A 19,519-nucleotide genomic window follows, 5' to 3' on the forward strand; every position below is an offset into this window, starting at 1 on the left:
AGAGGGAATAGGTTTAGGGTGAGAGGGGAAAGATATAAAAGAGACCTAAGGGGCAACCTTTTCACACAGAGGGTGGTACATGTATGGAATGAGCTGCCAGAGGATATGGTGGAGGCTGATAAAATTGCAACATGTAAGAGGCATTTGGATGGGTATATGAATCGGAAGGGTTTGGAGGGATATGGACCAGGTGCTGGCAGGTGGGACTAGATTGGGTTGGGATATCTGGTTGGCATGGACGGGTTGGACCGAAGGGTCTGTTTCTATGCTGTACATCTCTATGACTCTCTGATTCTCTAAAAATTTTCAAAGGTTTCCATTACCCTATCAGTTATTATAGACTCCAACAATTTTTCCACCTCAAATGCTAGGCTAATGGGCCTAGGGTTCCCTAGTTTTCTTCTTTTGCCTTTCTTTAAAAGCAGAGCGACATGTGCTCAGAGGGGTGACTCCTGTACCTAGAGAACTCTGAAAGATTATGGGCTATTTCATGGCACAACAACAACTCTCTGCAAATTCCCTACATATGCATGGTACATCGATGCTCATGCCCCTTCAGTCAGGGCTTACCAATCTCTAGGCAGACAGAAGGAGCTGGAAGCAGGCTGGCCAATATGTTTGAGTTCAGAGTTACTGTAACCTGGCATCAATGAGGATATGAAACTTAATTTTGTGGTCGCGATGTCTCACTTCGTACTTTGAAGGAAATAGCTGTCAGAGGACAACTGTGAAAACAGTTTTTTTTGGTACTGAATTAAATTTTAAAAAGCAGGTCAGCCTACAATATATAGTAATTACTTAGAGTGAACGCAGTTATTTCTTTTTGATTGCTTCTCAGCAGAGCATGATGCCCTTCTGTTTAGGTGAAGTAGCAATCAGCAGCTAACGACTGAATTGAGCTTCCCTGCATTCAGCTGATTGTGAGTGTTTCTGGTAAGAAAATACGGCATTGATCATTGTAGAAATGTACACCCCATTATTTGAAATACCAATAAAGGAGCAAAATTAAACTCCGTTCAGGCTGTCAGATTAAATGGGGAAGGAGGGAATGGGAAATTGCTGAATGCCCACATATTTTTTAGCAGGGACGAGACCTATTCAAAGTTGATATTGTGTTTTAGGTATGCTTGTTCACAGATGTATAAAGCTGGAAATTACTCTGCGTGTTGCATTTAATGTACACATGTTGTTAATGTTCTCCTCCAAGCCACATACCATCGTGGCTTGGAGATATAATATATTACATTACTCAGTATAGGCTTGCAACCTTCATTTGGGAATGGGAGTGGATGGATTTTGTTGCAGTAAACTGAACATATCAGCCGGTGGAAGAGAAGCAGCAGACGAAGGTGAGAAGCCACTCGAGATGCACATGTTGCTGGGTAAGTCCATCAGAGATTTGAGTTGGAATTATCTTTTTGAGACTAAGAATGGAGGTGGGCATAAAAATTTGAAGACTTTCTGCAGGCTTTTCTTGTGTGATTATACCCTTCTTGGATTCTTACTCAAGTATGCATGGATAAAATGTCACTTTTTTGGGGCAGGAACTTATAAAAATTGCCAGGTCCTTCAGGGTCCTAACATCAGGGCACTATATTGAAGAGGTGCTCAAATATCGTTTCATTCTCTGCTACCCAGGAGCACCATTTTAGCCTCTGCTCATGATCAACAACCAACCTCCACACCACCCCCACCCACAAAGGGACAGCATGATGGCTCAGTAGCTAGCACTGCTGCCTTACAGCACCAGGGATCCAAGTTTAATTCCACCCTTGAGTGAGTGTACGCATGGAATTTGCACTGCGGGGGTTTTCTCCCACAGTCCAAAGATGTGCAGGTTAGGTGGATTGGCCATGCTAATTGTCCATAATGACCAGGGAATGTGGAGGCTAGGGAAATGTTGGGTTATAGGGATAAGGGTGGGTCTGGGTGAGATGCTCTTCAGAGGGTCAGTGTGGACTCGATGGGCCAAATGGCCTGCTCCCATACTGTAGGGATTCTATGATTCTATTCTCTGATTCAAAAAATGCAGCACCCCACTTCAGTGATGACTCCCCAGATGGTTCCCTGAAGCTGTTCAGGACAGAAGGGTAGGTCTTTTCCGTAGGAATGGCAACCTTTTGTTATTTTTTAAAAATATACATATCTTTTATATATATACATTGTCACAAATGTGGTTCAGTTCTGTACAGTTGCATATTTGACTCATTCCCAACAAACCAAAGGCATCTCTTACACCTATGAGATTAATTTACTTTCATTGAGGCACGTGGAGGGCTCAATAACTGAATTAACTTCAGCAGAAAGACCTTAGATAGTGGTCTTACTCCACTGTGCCTTGGCAGTAGCTTCCCCAAGCTTTAGTGCATCCCTCAGCACACAGTGCTGGACCTTGGGATGTGCCAGTCTGCAACACTCTGTCAAGGTCAATTTTTTTCTTCTGGAAAACCAACAAGTTTCAGGCAGACCAAAAGAGTGTCTTTCACCAAATTAATGGTCCTCCAGGTGCAGTCAATGTTTGTCTCTGTTTGCGTCCTGGGAAACAGACCAAAGAGCACAGACTCCTGAATCATAGAGCTGTTCAGGACAAACCTGGACAAAAACTATGCATCTTTCTCCAAACTTCCTTTGCAAAGGTATTTTCCCCAATAGGAGATGTGTGACAGGCTCAACCCCCACCCACCCCCCCAACCTCAGCCACTTCCAGGATAGCATGTAGTGACACAGGGATGGCACTAAAGGCCATCCCAACCGACATAAAGATAGCTGAGACAGATACGATTGACAGATCATGTGGTCAGACCACATTTGGAGTACTTTGGCCCCATATCTCTGGAGCATGTTCAGAGGAGGTTCATGAGAATGGTCCCAGTAATGAAAAGCTTAACGTATGGGTTTGAGGACTATGGGTTTATACTGATAGAGTTTAGAAGGATGAGGGGGGATCTAATTGGAACATACAGAATACTGAATGGCCTGGACAAAGTGGATGTTGGGAAGATGTTTCCATTGATAGGAGAGACTGGGACCCAAGTGCACAGCCTTAAAGTAAAGGGAAGATCTTTTAGAATGGAGATAAGGAGAAACTTTGTTCAGCCAGAGAGTGGTGAATCTGTGGAATTCGTTGCCAAAGAAGGCTGTGGAGGCCAGGTCATTGAGCACGTTTAAGACTGAGATAGATAGGTTCTTGAGTATCAAGGGTTATGGGGAGAAAGCAGGAGAATGGGGTTGAGAAACTTCTAAGCCATGATTGAATGGCAGAGCATACTCAATGGGCTGAATTTCTGCTCCTATGTCTTATGGTCTTATAGTCTTATGATCTTATGGACAAGGCCAGAAACTATCCATATTGCCTTAGCTATGGTCTCACTAATCCTTAGTAACATTGTGGTAAAACCTCATTGCTTTTATTTTCCATCCCCTTGCAATAAAAACCCATGTTCTATCATGCTGCAAGGTTATGCCCATTTTATAAATGATTATATTACATTAAATTCATAAAAAAACAGTAATTTCTGAAAATGAGATGGAGATTAAAGAGATGCCCTATTGATTCAAGCCTATTGTGAGTCAATGCTAATGTTACCAGAGATCATCTGTGTAGACAATGAAACATCAGTTCTACGGTCAGCCGACAGGACCAGTTTATGATAAGAAATACTTTGTTGACACACATCTTGAGGGTACCCAGAAGTCAGTTGGTCTGAGAGTAAAAGAGATCACTAAGGGAAAAGGTGATCCCATGCCCAGAATCCTACCAACAAGCAGAGAAGCAAGGCTGTCCTTTTCCCTCATAATTTACAGGAACATATCAGACTGAACTTCATCTCAAATACAACAAAGCCTGAAATCAGTTGGTGCAAGGAATAAGCCACTATTAATGAATTGTCAAAAGCCTCCAACATTCATCTTCTTCCGTGATCAAGAAGAAATCATCAAGCCTTAATTATTTGTATCTTCTATCTCCAGAAAAACAGAACTGTCTTGAGTCTTTATTTGACAGTCACAACACTCAAGAGGTTAAAACAATTCTGTCAAATGCATTTTGTTGCAGTTAGATAAGAGGTGAAAAGATTGTGCTGCCATCTCTCTCTGGTGTCCATAACATTTCCTAATTAATAGATGGACCTGTCTAACAGGACTGTCTTTAGTCATTTCATAATGTGGAACTTGGATATTACTGAAAAGAAGATACATTTTGTCAAAGTTTTCAATTTGCATTCCTCGGGACAATTTGCAAATGTGGGGCTGTCGGTCAAACAGCATAAAGAGTATGAAAGTTTACTGGAGAGGATGTTAGTAGTAGCAGTCAAAAAAGTCCACAGGCAGAGCATAAAGGAGCAGGATGTAATATCAGGGCTCATGGGCAGGAAGGGTGATTGTAGGTGAAGTTTCATATCTGCATGGGAGGGGGAAATATGTGGAAATGGGCTGTCAGAGTAGTAAAGAAAAGATAGGCTACTTTGTAGAATTGGACAGGAGTAACTGGTTACCAGGTGGGGCCCAGTGCTTGGTGTCTACCATAAGCTGCATTCTCTGCCGCACCTTTTTGTTCTCTATCAGCAAAGTACCACTAGAAAATGGCTGGGGCACTGCCTGGGAGCGTAGAATCAATGGTTAATGGGCAAAAGCACAGGATCCATATTTGTTGGATGATAGGACTTTACAGCAACAAGTCCATGAAGCAGCCATTTGCAAAGACCAGCCACAGTTAACCTGCAATCATTTCATCACTCAGTTGCTATGCATGCAGAATGAAATGGTTTGGGGTCGGAAACTGGTCAAAAACAATTTACAATATGCCGTTGGTATAATGTTAAAGTTAGCAGCAATTAAGTTACATAAGGTCATTGCTGGCTGAAGAGGAACCATTTATTTGTCCAACTTCCAAGGTTCCTATGTGAGCCACATACTGTCACTTCAACACCTGTCATAAGAACATAAGAATGAAGAGATGGAGTAGGCAATTCAGCTCCTCGAGACTGTTTCGCCATTTGATATGATCATGGCAGATTTCATTACCGCCTCAACTCCACTTTTCTGCCAACTCTCCTTCACCCTTCAGCCCATTACTAATTAAAAGTCTGTCTATCTCCACCTTAGAAAGTCAACCTGTGTCTTTGGATCACCATCTGACAACATTACCATTACACCACCATCTACTCCTCATATCAGTGTAATGATGGTCCACACTGAATGCAGTGAGAAGTTGAGCATTTGATGTGGGTCTGATGATGTTGGAGCACTCGCAGATCCCTTCACCAGTTTACTGCACTTCCTGCAGCTGAATGTGGTGGTGGATGATGGAGACGTGTCTGTCATTATCCAGGTTAAGTATGGGGGACTTTGCTCAGTCCTCATCTATAGGGTACACCACTGATGGCTGTTCAGAGATCTCAGAAACTTGGTCATTCCTTCTGTTTCCATGTTAAATCATTCCACCTGCAGAACTTATGAACAGGAAGGTGTTACAGTCAATTAATGCTCAACTCACCTGTGACCACAATTATTATTTCCTGGAGGTCAGTGCCCTCTACACAGGCAGTTGCCATGAGTCTACATCCTTGAAAAACTACAGGAATCTTGTGTTTTTGAAGGTCCAGATGCCCGAGATGGCAGGTTACTGGGGGACAAGAGCTACCCACTGTGACCATGGCTGGTGACACCTTTGTCCAACTGCCTGATTAATGTGGAGTACAGGTTTAACGTCACTTGTGCTTTGACCAGGAGCCATGTTGGAGCAGACAATGGGGCTGCTAAACATGTGATTCCACTGCTTGGACAGTCAAGGGAAGAGTGTTGTCTGGGATAGTCTGGACAGGGCATACTGCATCAACTTGCCTTGCTGTGCTCTGCACAATTGGTGCAGGCAGTGAGGCAATGAGATAAGGAATCTGGGGTCTTCTAGGTGGGAGGAGAACAAGGATATTGTACAGCAGGAAGCTGTCCTAGTCCATGTCAGACATGAAAACCCAGACAGGACCTCAATGTTTCAACAGATCAGAGTTTGGGTGCAGCAGACCATCATGATCATGAAGCCAAAATCTAGTTTGCATTGTTGGGGTAAATCTCAGGCTCTGCTCTTTATTTTTCACTTTTGCTCTTCATAGACAATAAGACAAAAGAGTAGAAATCAGCTATTCTGCCCATCAAGTTTGTTCTACCATTCAAAGAAATTGTGACTGATATGATAATCCTCAACTCTACTTTCCTGTCTTTTCCTCATAATAAAAAGAAATTTATGTTTCTGCAGATTGTGGTGTTCCCCTATTGTGCAATGACAAGCTGCAGGTCTACAGCAAGCTTGAACTTATGACAACAAACTTTCAAAGTTGGTGAGCCGACTGTGGCTGACAAAATAAGTTAATGATTTATTACATTAAAGGAGAAAGTTTTTAAAGATGCCATAAAAGTAGTCAGGCTGAGGACTAGGAGCATTGTAGAATTGCTCCAAGGAAAACCAAGGGATGAATCTTACATATACCTTCCTGGTGATAAGTTCTGCAGACAGAAAGATTTAACATGAGAACAGAAGGAATGAACAAGATTCTGAGATCTATGAACAGCAATCCGTGGTGTACCCTGTAAATAAGGACTGAGTATACTCTTCCAGACAGTGAGACATACTGAACCTGGATAATGACAACACTGACATAGAGAGGGGTTTCAAATGTGATGTAGCTACGGACAGTTTGGATGTGTGGAGTGCTGGTTAAACTGTGACTAAGGTGAGAGAATAGGGTTTGTGGTGAAAGGGTTAAAATTATGTCCCAATACATGTGTGAATCTAACCGGAATGGAGGTGTTTCTTAGTCCCGTGTGAATCTTATTACACACCTCCCCGTGTGAATCTTCTTATCTGTATGTAACCAGAATGGAATGTGTTTTTTCACATGAATGTTTATATCTGGAAAAGAGTATATCAGCTGGAAAAGTCTCCAGTTCGGTGAGTCTGCTCCGGGGTTACGTTTAACCGCCGAGCGTGGGTTGTTGGCAACCGCTCTACGAGAACTGACGGCTCCCAGTTCCGGTAACATGTAGAGTGAGTATAAACCAGACCCGTTGTAGTATGAGACCTGGTTGTGGCGACGCTGCGGGGGATAAAATGCTCATATTCTAGCAGACTCGCCTCTTGGTCGTTTGTTCTGTGTCAGACTACTCTCCTACGAACCTGACCTTGAGAATTTTTTAAAACAGGTTGTATGTGAAAAGGAATGTCAGCTCTCTGATGCAGGCTTTAAAGTTTCAAAGCTGCTTTGCCATGGCATTGTTGGTGAAGGGCATTGCCAGATTGCCAATGCTTATTCAGGCACTCAGTGGCCTTTCAAAGAGGTCACAGGCAAAAGAGGTATGTAGCTTTCAGGGAATATTTGTTGTTTGTTAAGATATAGTAAGAAATGCCACCAGCCTAACAGCAAAATCCTTGACACAGCCTAGCTAAAAGAATGTAAGTTTTAGCCCTTGGTCCTCCTTTGCTCAATTCTACAATGCTCCCAGTCCTCAGCCTTACTTTTTTTGGCAACTTTAAAAGTTTCCTCCTTTATTGTAATAAGTCATTAACTTGGTACATCAGCCACAGTTGGCTCACCAACTCAGAAAATTTCCTTTCACCAAGATCCTGCCAATTGCAAAGGCAGCACCACAATAGCATTTTCTTCTTCCAGTTCTCAGCTGGCAGATCAACTGAGTGTCAGGAAAACCCATAGCAGGTACAATTGAGGATGGATACAGATAATTGGGACTTGGGCATGGGATTGAGGTGAGGGGAGGGGCAAATGCAGCAGCAAAGCTAGCCACCAATAGCAGTACAGGTCCTCAACGGCTGAGGTAAGGACATCAGCTCTTGTTCTCCATAGAGAATGTAGTGTGAAGCACTAGGGTGCTGGAGCCATCATTCCATTGCCAAGTTTCGTAAATACTAGAAAATCCAGTTGTTACTTAATTTTAGTTTAGGCTCTGAATTGCACAATGTGAGTGAGATTTAAACATGATAATGAAATATCCAAGGCAGCATACATGCATATCTCACAGCCTGCCTTTAAAAATGACAGCAGTGTGTACCCAATGGGTTGAATGTTTTCCCTGAATTTTAGTTTTTAACAATCCCCCAATCCAATTTGGTTATTACAGGCTCTGACACCATTATCAGCACAGTCCCTAGATTCACAAATGACAGCTACTCAGAATCAAGGGTTTCTACTGGAGATTCTTATGTAACTGAAGAGTCCGATTCCCAACCAACATACCTTTGAGTTTGTGGAGCAGGTTGTCCCACAAGGAGTGCAGGATTTAATTTCTTTCCTTTTCTGCCGCAACTCTACTTCCATATTAACGTGATGTGACTCAACGTGTAATGTGGCTTGATTGACCAAGCATTTATCTAGTTCTTCTGTGTTGTTAATATATCAAGATCTCACTGCAGTACAAGAATTCAGTAACAACAACTGCACTGCACACTAGGATTTCTGTTAGCTTGTCTTTGTGGTCAATCACTCATTGCTGAACAAGGTGGAGTTGGAATACCTGACTGATTGGGTGTGGATTGATCTACGAATTTTGATTTGGCAACATTCAGGGTCAAATTGAGATGTTTGTATGAAGAATTGAAGGATCAAGAGAGACTTGCAAATCTGATGCAGAGTATATAATGACCCTACAGCTATCTGAATACTACTGATATCTATGGTGGTCAGTTTAGTTTTGGCATAGAGGTGACTGGAATGAAATAATATTCCATCGAGACATTATTTAATAATGACACCAGAGGGCAGTTAATCTTTGTTGAGATGAATAGCAAGTGTCTGACAAATTATAAATGTTGCAGGAGCATTCAGACAGCCTTGCCTGGTTTAGATTTCTGTTTCAGATCATCCACTCAAGCAAGTTGCAGTTAAACCGTTGTAAAGCAATTACAAGATTGTGGTGAAGTTTGCAGGATATTTGAATCTTTGGAGCACAGTCCATGGAGCCTCATGAATTACTGAGTCAAATCCTTTGAACAAGTCAATGAATATAATGAAGATTTCCTGTTGTTGCTTTTGGTAATTTTCCTGGATTAGTCTAGCAACAAGGAACATGTTGAAGATTTTTCTGGAAGGACGAAGGCCACAATTAGCTGCTTTGATCTTTATGATTATGATTGACATTTCAGTTAGCACTGTGGACCGTAGACGATTTTATTTCAAGCAAGGATTTAAAAGACATGAGCGTCAACATACAAAATTCTTAATGGGCTGAAGCTCTCAACAATAAATGGTCCCAATTTGTTCCAGGTACTTTTTCTTCAAGCTATTGAATTGATAGCAAATACCAAACATAGAAGTTACATTCTTCTGATCCTCCCAAAGCACAAAGATTTAATTGTATGGTTAGCAATGTAATTATTCAGTGAAGTTTTGTCAAATTACTATGACAAAATATAAAAATCCATTTATCAACTTCTTAATATTTAAATTACAACTTTGCAAATACACTAAGAGCTAATTCATTAATTTAAATGGAGCATCTTTTAATCACTTTAAATTATTTATATCTATATTATATAAGGTGAAATGTATTTTTATTCTAAGTATCTGCAGGTAGCAGATAGCCACCCTTCTGATTTTTTCCAAAATATTATTGTACTAGTGTAAGATTTTGTGAGTGAACGTCATTAGGCTTTATTGAACATAGCAATCCCTGAGTCGTAAACAGATTTTGTTCTGGAGTCCATTCTTAGGTTCATTTGAATGACAGTTGAAACACAATATAAAGGAGCTGTCTATAAGTATGAGAAATGTTCACATGATACATCTTTAAGATTACACCCAGTATGAGATCACATTCATAAGTACGAGTATTTGTTAGACATTTGTAAACCGAGGACATCCTGTATACATAGGAGGATAAGTCCTGGAGCCTTGCAAACCCAAATCCGCTTCCAAGTGATGTATCATCACTTCACACAGCTCCCATTGCACATGACCAATAGCTAAACTGAAGTGAAGGATAATTCCCTTTCCTTCACTTCTGCCTCCTCTCTTAAAGTTCTTTTACAGTATTCCTCTTTTTACCATCATGTAGCACTTTTAATCTACTCCCTGCCCTGTCAACCTATACAGATCTTGTGTGCTTGAGGAACTAATCTTCAACAGTATTTTCAGTTGAATTAAGAAATGTGTATGGTGTTTATGCTGTCTTGTCCTTTCCTTCAAGGGTTAACACTTTGGTGCAGTGGAATGACAACTACTAACAATGTGTGTTCTTTTCAGTGCGACCCACATGTTGATTCACCAAAGAGGATTCCAGAACTCAAATTATCACTTGGAAAGGAAAACAAGGCAGTGATATTCTCCCTCTCCTTTATATCTACTTTGTTCTCTGAGCGAGGGATGAATGTAAAAGACAAGATGAAAAAAAGACATTCTGAGCATTATGTTGGAGGTGAGGAAGTGAAGACATCTCTTCTCTTTCTAGGAATTTCTCTTTCTGTAGATATTGGTATCACTCCAATTCTTGTTGTGATGTAAGGCTGCTAGGGTGCTGGTAAGGACATTTCAGGAACCCCATTAGAAAGTAGGTCCATATCATTATGGACAACACAATAAATTTCAAAGCACGATAAGTCGAAAACATTTGTGTGGTACTGAGATTTGCATAGTTACGTGAAAGGACAATTTACTTCTAAAGCCAATTTCCATTATTAAGAAAGGATTTAAGATCCTTATTTTCTTTCTCTCTTTGAGAAAATAGAACATTGCTCACTAACTGTAGCAGAGAGTTTGTTTCAGCTCAGTGTTTACTGTACTTTTGGAGTTCTGGATGTTTCTGGAAATAAGAAGCTGTTTTCTCCATCAAAGTAACTCTATTATGTCACTTGGGTGAGAGGTTTTCCAAGAGCAAGAGTTTTGTACATCTTCTGTAGGCTTCTCTTGTTCAGCCTGCAAGGTTTGATCATGTTGTTTGACTGCTACGAGGTGGACTTTTAGTTCAATAGGTTTACTCACATAATTAGATTGTGCCAAATCTCATTGAGTTCTGAGTTGTTCAAGTTCATTCCCATGTTTAACTTTAAACTTTGCAAAGACATTCTGTATGCGTGTGATAATCTTGTCTTGTAGTCTTTGAGATCAATGTCAAATGCTTCCAATGGGTGCTGATTCTGTCACAGCCTCCGGCTGCCATGTGTACAAATGAACAATACCAGTACGCAGAATGTTAGCACAAGATGATTGCTTATTACCTACTTAAAGTTGCTTTATTTCCTCTTAGTGGGACTTTGCAGTGGATTGGAGGCTTTTTTTCTGAACGTGATAAGCTCATATTGATACTCTTTGTGCATGATCTCAAAGATTTGTGTCCTAAATTGACTTCTGGAAGTGGGACACCATTTACACTATCTGAAGTTTCAATGGTCCTGAATTCATTTTGAAGCTTTGAGACCCCTTCTTCGTATGATTCAAGATCAGTTTCTAACTCCATAATTCTTGATATTCTCAGATTTTACAGCCATTTTACTGGCTGTAAAAAATTTTTGAATCCCAAGATAATTTTCCCAGCAGAGGTCTGGGATTTTTATTCAGGAAGGAACATCTTCATCTGCAGGCTACACAGTTGCTGCATTTCCTGGACAGATTCCTTGTAATAAGTAGACAACTTTACTTCCTTATTATCTCATGAATCCAGAAGTACAGGAATATCTGAAATGTCAGATTCAAGTAAATGAATGAGCCGTGAGCTGGCTTCAGTCTCTGGGACTACATTCTGAAAGAGAAAACAACTGTCTGGAATGCCATATGGTGGCTGGCCAGCATTTTATTTTGGGATTCCTTCACCCATCTTTATGAGGTTCCATTTCAAGAGAAGTGAAGGGTCTGCCCCATCCTCTTGCAATACTTTTGATGAAGTATCTTCAATGTTTGCTGACCAAAGGATGTCTAAAGCTCTACAGGATCTCCGCTTAATAAAGAATCATAATGGCTAGCAATTATGCAACCTCTTTTGCCATGGTAACAAAGTGTAACACATAACACTTTCTCTGATTCTAGTACTTCCATAGCCCCCACACAAAAAAAAGATGCGTTTACTGTGGAATCCAGTTTAAAACTAGTTTCCCTGCTTTAATCTGTGCACTCTAAAATTTGTCTTGCTGATCTGTATCATCAAGGAAGTTGAATTATAGCTATGCCTCTGACATATTCTCCCAGGAATATTCATTCTCCCCTTCTCCTTATGCTGCTGGGTCTCGCTGACTGTAGTGGACTGTGTTTAATTTTCCATGCTGCCTCTGCTATCTCTTTTTGCACTCCCTAAAAAAACTGGCCAGGTGGGGTTCATATTCTCGGGAGCTCTTTCAGAGTCATAAAGGTCACAGCACAGAGAAAAAGCCCTTCAGTCCATTGAGTCTGTCCTGGTCAAAACAATTACCCAACTGTTTTAATCCTCTTTTCCTTTGTGGCTTGTGCAGCAACATGCTCCTTTGCACCAGCAGAAGTAAGTACAAGGTAGGGGTTCATTCAATCCTACACCTTAGCTCAACCTCGTTTCCTCTCCCTTTCTTGGTTATCGGGCCTTGGGGCTAGTCTATATCTTTTGCTCTTTAACACTGGTTTTTAACCAGAAAGGGAAAATAAGTATCAGTTGGCATTGTTATTTAGGACTTTCTAATGGCCATCCATAATAATTACTCACATAAATACAGAATTGCTCTAGAAACTCAGCAGATCTGACAGCATCCATGGAAAGGAAGAGAGTTAATGTTTTGAGTCCAGTGACCCTTTTAAGCAATTTCTGTTTTTGTTGCAGATTTTTGCAGTTCTTTGTTTAATCCTATTATTCACTCAATTTTTAAAACTTATTGGTTCATTGCATGAACAGTTTGTTTTGATCAGCAAATTCTTTATGCTTTTTCATAGCTCAGACTTCATTTTGAAACTCCTGCTTGATGCTGTGCTGCACCTTTTCTTAATAACATTTTCAGTAAACTATCTATTTATTGACCATCTATTAGAAAACAATATAAGTCAGCCTTGAATAATTTCAATGACCCAGGCTTCATGGTTTTCTTGGGGAGAGAATTCCACAGATTAACAACCCTCTGAGAGAAAAGAAACTCCTCATTTCCATCTTGAATGGGAGAACTCTTATTCTGAAACTGTGTCAGCAAGATCTGGTCTCCCCAGCAGAGAATCATCTGACCAGTACCCACCCTATCAAGTCGCTTTAGGATTTTTTTGCCTTCCAATAAGGTCATCTCTCATTCTTGTAGAATGAAACTTGGGGTTGTATTGAGGTGAGTGTGTGGCCACTATTGGCCACAATTCATATCAATGATTCAGAACAAGGAGGAAAAGCATGGAATTTTGAAATTTGCAGATAGCAAGTATTTGGTGGAGAATAATTAACACTGAAGAAGGCTACAACAAAGAACAAGGAGATTTTAATAGACTTGCAGAATTAGCCCTTAAATTCTAAATAGCCAAGCAAAGGTAAGAAAGAGCAGTTCTTATGTAAGAAAGACACAACTGATGGTGATTTAATCTGATGGTCACCATGCTTCAGATCAAGGGAGAGACAGAGAATGGAAGTCCATCATGGTATCCTGAGCTGGTGTGGGAACTGAACCCATACAGTTGGCATTACTCTGCAAACCAGCTGTCCAGGCAACTGACCCCCATGGAGATAAGAATGAGGTATTAAATCACAAATTAGTTTGTAAATAATAATCTCAGTGGTGTGAAAAAGTAACAGGGAACTGGAAGTACAAATACACACGTTAATGAGACCTTAAAAGAAACCAACTAATCACTCAGTTTATTTCTAGAATGATAGAATTGAAAAGTAGTGAGATTAAACAAAATTTGTATACAGCCTTAGTTAAAGCACTTGGAATACTAGTACAGTTTCAATCTACAACATAAAGAATATACCTACCAACCTGGACTTTCTCCAACCATCTTGCAATTTTGCCTTTAAACATAAATTCCAAACCTTCCAGGAATATGCTTTATCACTAATATCTTGGTGTCTCAGCAATTTCTTTTATTGTGTATACATCAGGCTCAAGGCCTGCACTCACTACTGTCATTACTGTCATTAAGGTATCTGGGGTGTTGGGAATACATAACAACTTCACAGACTATGTGAAAAACTGGAAGATATTGAACTGTTTGGGTACTTCCTGGATTGACACAGAATTTTACTTTGTAGTTACTTGGAAAATTAGATCAACAGCAATTTACACAAAGTCAAATGACTTTGGCGATAAAGTCAAATCTTTTTGGGTGGTAAGAAATTGAACTTCTGGCCCATAATTGCAAGAAAACCTGGCTTTGGAAAAGTTTTTGGAGGACTCTATGCTACTGGTTGCTTTCAGGACTTTGGGCAGAATCTTAAAAGGTCCTGATCAATGTAGGCTGTGCTGAGAAATCTGGGAGAATCACATGGCTTTTCTCAATGCCAATGTCAATGTCTCAACTAGCTGCATTTTCCAATTAAGTTCCGGACGTGGAGATGAGATTCTCACTAGGCAGCAGCGAAAGTCCTATTAATGGGATTATTGCTTGTTATCAGTCTGCTAATTAACTGCATATCTTGTGTCATTAATATACAACTCTTTATCCTATCATCCACCATGAGGAAAATAGATGCCAAGAATTCTTGACATGTGGGGACTTGGCAACTTCTGCTCACTGCTTGTTCCTCCAGAGTAGCATCTTGGGGACACGGCAACAACATCTGAGCAAGGGCACTAGGGCATGAGTTGCATTCACCCCATCCCTACCCATCTTTAGATACTGATGTCTGACATCCTCTTAGGACCGGGCAGAAGTGAGGACTGCAGATGCTGGAGATTAAAGGCGAGAGTGTGGTGCTGGAAAAACACAGCAGGTCAGGCAGCATCCAAGGAGCAGAAAAAAATCCTGATGAAGGGCTTTTGCCCAAAATGTCGACTTTTCTGCTCCTCTGATGCTGCCTGACCTGCTGTGTTTTTTCAGCACCACACTCTCAATTCTTTCAGGACTGTTTGATACCTTCAGCACTTTAAAATTACGCTTTTGAATGGACAGCACAGCCCGCCATGAGTTTACCTGAATGCTGACAGTCTCTGTGCCTTGCCTTGTCTTGCTCCCAGACCCACAGTCAGAGTTGCCAGGGTCACGGTACTTCTGTCTTGCCAGTTGTGAGGAAGAATAAACAGGAGATCATGTCTCTAAGAAATCAAAAAGGGGAACTGAAGACAAACTTCCTTATGAGTGATCAGCAAGAAGGTACAACTTGCTAGTACAGGGATGGTTGTTTCAAATACTCTAAATGCATTCCACAGGAAATTATCTAATCATCTGAGGAGGAAGGCTGAAGAGTTATGCTTATAGAGTTCAATAATACAATTTGGAAAGAGGCTTGAGTGTAAAGTAAACACTGGAATGAACTGGTTGGGCTGAATGGCTTGTTACCATACTGTATAATCTATTTGATTTTATATAATGTCTCTCACAGGTAAAGCCTGAAAGTTATCCTTACCACTTCTTAATCTTTCTCGTACAGTACAGCAATATTATTTACAACCTATATCTGACTTGTCACAGAGTGGTGTTTCTTTATTTTAATTGTGTATTGTTCTCTTCCATCTAAACATTAAAATGTAGGTTTCCAAAATGCTTGTTAAAAAGCTCTTTACGAGAAAGGGCAGTTAATATAAAAAGAACACTTGTGGCCTGTTCCAAGGAAATATTCAAGTTAATAAATTTGCTGTATTAGATACCAGTATGTTTTCAAAGTTATTGCTCCAGCAACCCTTGTAAATCAAAGCTCAAGATTAATTTACAATTGTGCTCCCCACCCCACCACCTCCTTACCCCCCTACACACAGACAGTATGAACTACTCTAACTGGATTATAGGAAAGATCCTTGTGGCCTTTATGGATTGTTCACAATCTGCACTGCTCTTTAACTTGAATCCATTATATTAACTCTCATGTTATAACTCACAGTTGCTAAAACTAGCCTTTATCATACTATTATACTGCTTTTAATTTTAGATAGGTCACATATACAATTTGACAGTAATAAATAAATGAAAAACCAATATTATAAACATTTCTACATTTATGTTCCGGACAGTCTTACTGCCTGTGAGAGTCTGGCCTCACTTTTGTCTGATTGACTCGCCGTTGCACTTTTGTACACTGACAAGTTAAAACCACTTCCCTGACAGTCACTGCTGTTGCGGTTTTATACAGGTTTGTGTAATTCTCCTGGCTGAAAATGAACATCAGAAGTTCCTGTCAGAGAGAGAAAAAAAACCTGCAGATCACAATCATTTCAGGGAAATAAGCATGATAAAAACATGAAGACCTAAGTGGCCCTGTGAATTTTTAATCTTACTCATAATATTCCAAAAATTGTTCATGTGGAGCACGTCTGGAAATGAAGACTGTCTCAGTCAAGTGGAATAAAAGTGAGGCCTGAGTGATTCTTTCCTTTTTGACAGAAGCCAGCCTGCTTCCTTGTAAGTTTGGCAGGAAACTTGCACATTTTAGCAAACAATGAATGATTAAAGCAAGATAATTTCACACACTCACACATAAAAACTGCTTCATGGTATAAATTTACAGCATAAACTAATCAAAAATATTATTTGTTTCAGTTTCCAAGCATTTTATTCTTTCCATTGAGTCAGCTACATCACTGCTTAAAAATAGCTGACTATCAGATTTCAAAATCTAGTGCTGTTTTGCAGATTTCACAACATCTTGTTCAATTCACCTGGTCTTAAATCAATTTTTAGTTGAATGGCTGAACAATAATTCTGTTGATTTATTTATACACAGGATGCATTTGCTATGTTCGTTCATTTTTGGGATGGGAAGATTGTTTGCAGTATGGTGGTTAATTCCTTCCGTGCTACCACCACAAGCTAAAGTGGAATGTACTTTAAGATTATGTTTGAACACCATACACAGAGTGTGCATTTCTCCAGCTGTTTGCGGGCATGCTTACCTGCAATTTTCCATAAATAAAACCTGTTCAATAATTCAGCAACTCTATTGAAGAACTATTGTTTTAAAATTCCCATTTCTATTCTGAGTTGCCCACAGGAGCTTTCAATGTGTTTTCTCCAAAATGGCTGAATTTGTGTCAAAAGGGTTCCTGTTAAACTTTGCAAGTATCAGTTTCCACACAATTGACTGTTTTCCATATAAAGCAGTTAAGTTTCAACTAACAATTGTTTTTGAAACTATTTTCAATATTTACATTAAATTACTTTTTATCCATTTCTCATGAAAATTTCTCTCACACTCAATCCAGTGAGCATTATTTATACAGAGAGCCCAGAAGGCTAACAAGAAATTAGGAAAAATTTGGTTAATTGATCTTTATTTCAAGGAGAATGGAGGATTCAAGGAGAATGTAAGGAAGTTTTGCTTCAAATATACAGCGTTCCGGGACACCTCCACTGGCATTCCTCAGGCCCAACCATCTTTAACAGCTTCATCAATGACCTTTTCTCCTTCAGAAGGTCAGAAGAGAGGATGTTGATTGCACAATGTTTAATATTTGTGACTCATAAGATGTGATACAATACATGTTCAAATGCAGCTAGATCAAGGCAACATCCAGGTTTGAGCTGATAGGTGTCAAGTAACATTTATGCCACACAAATGCCAACAATAAACATATCCAAAAATAGATCATCTAAATATCACCTCTTAGCATTCAATGGCATTGCTATCATTGTATCTCCCACTATCAGCATCCAGGGATTACCATTGCCCAGATATTGAACTGGACAAGCATATTCATACTGCAGCTAGAAGCACAGGCCAATAACTAAGAATCCTGCAGTGAGTAACTCATCTTCTGCCTCCCTATTTAATATTGGCAAAGCATTTGTCAGGATTATAATGGAATACTCCACACTTCCCTGGATGAATTCACCTCCAAAAACACACAAGAAACTTGATACTGTTCAGGACAAAGCAATCCGCTTGATTGGCACTGTTTCCACCAATCTATTACTTTGAGCCTGCTCTGCCATTCCTCATGATCATGGCTGATCATCTAACTCAATAGCTTCATCCTGCTTTCTCCCCATAATCTTTGATCTCATTCACCCCAAGTACTATATCTAGCCAGCTGTTGAATACTGCAAGTCCTGAGAAATATCATCCAGAAATTTTACCCATCTACTACTTTTGTCACTCTTGGAAACATTCAATCAGATTTGGCAGGTATGACTGACTTGTTACAAATCCACAGTGGCTATTCTGATCGGTTGTAAATTTTCATGGTGTTCAGCCACCCTGGGCTGGTTAAGCTGCAAATGGATTGCAAACACTCCTGAGAAAACAATTTTCTTCTGTCTTGCTGAACTTAACACATAAAGAGGTCACATGAAAATGGAGTAAGACAACCTCTGGGCATTGGGGTCACCGTTATTTGCTGTATTTTGATGCACGAGTAGGAATTTTAACAAGTTTTAATAAAAAAAAACTTGTTGGAGAGTTCATGACTATTGATTTGTTGTAAGGCTCTGCCTTCCAAGGTAAGTTAACCGTTACATTGGCGAACACTAAATCCTGAAACACATTAAAGGATATTTTCCCATTGTAGAAAGTGCTTGAGTGCACTTAAAGATCTGGATAAATGTATTGGTACATTCACTTTGTCATGTTTGGAATTGACATTTAAATATATAGATTGCTTTGACTTTGAAACAAAAACGTTTTTGAAAAAAAAAATTCTGAATGCCTGTTCCCCTCCAATTATTGACAGAAAATATCATTTTTACATACAGAGGACACTTGTTCTTTTAATTTTATGTTCTTCCAGGTGGATTGATAACTGTGGTTATAATGAATGTTTGGCTGAGTTCCAAAAGCTCATGGAGTGCTCATTATTCTGCTTAAATATATGCAGAGATGAAACAATCCAGATTATGTGTGTCATGTAGCATTATTCAGTGTTCCAAAATATTCTGAATCAATGCAACCTTTGAGTGGTTTCAAATTATATGCTTATACAATTTGATGGTCACTTACAGCATTAACATTCTTTTCAAAGCAGGTTTTTACACTGTCAATGACAGACCTTTGAATGAGTTTTATTACAATGTCACTTATCTTTTTTACAACTGAATTTAAGATAATTCTCATTGCCATTGAGGATCATACATATTAGGTACTGTATAAGTAGATATACAGAGACGTGGCTTCAAGTGGACATGGCCTGGGAAATGAATTTTCAAGGCTACACGTGCGATTGTAAGGACAGACTGACGGGCAGAGAGGGTGGGGTGGCCTTGTTGGTAAGGGAGGATATTCAGTCCCTTGTGTGGGGGACCTACAGTCAGTGGATGTAGAATCAATGTGGATAGAGCTGCTAAATACTAAGGGTAAAAGGACCCTCTTGGGAGTCATCCACAGAGGATTACTAAGAAGGAAATACGCAGAGGAAAAATGAGGTACGAAGGTAAATTGGCCAATAATATAAAGGAGGATAGTAAAAGCTTTTTTAGGTATGTACAAGGCAAAAAAA

At 39.8% G+C, this 19,519-nt stretch overlaps 1 long non-coding RNA gene across 1 annotated transcript; it reads left to right on the forward strand.

Moving 5' to 3' along the window:
- Positions 1–427: 427 nt before the first annotated feature.
- Positions 428–18,017, forward strand: LOC122549898. Its single transcript, XR_006311699.1, has 3 exons — positions 428–1,382; positions 10,251–10,422; positions 16,813–18,017. It is a non-coding gene; the product is annotated as an uncharacterized LOC122549898 (long non-coding RNA).
- Positions 18,018–19,519: the final 1,502 nt, after the last annotated feature.

This window comes from Chiloscyllium plagiosum, chromosome 5 (assembly GCF_004010195.1).
Source record: "Chiloscyllium plagiosum isolate BGI_BamShark_2017 chromosome 5, ASM401019v2, whole genome shotgun sequence".
NCBI lineage: Eukaryota > Metazoa > Chordata > Chondrichthyes > Orectolobiformes > Hemiscylliidae > Chiloscyllium > Chiloscyllium plagiosum.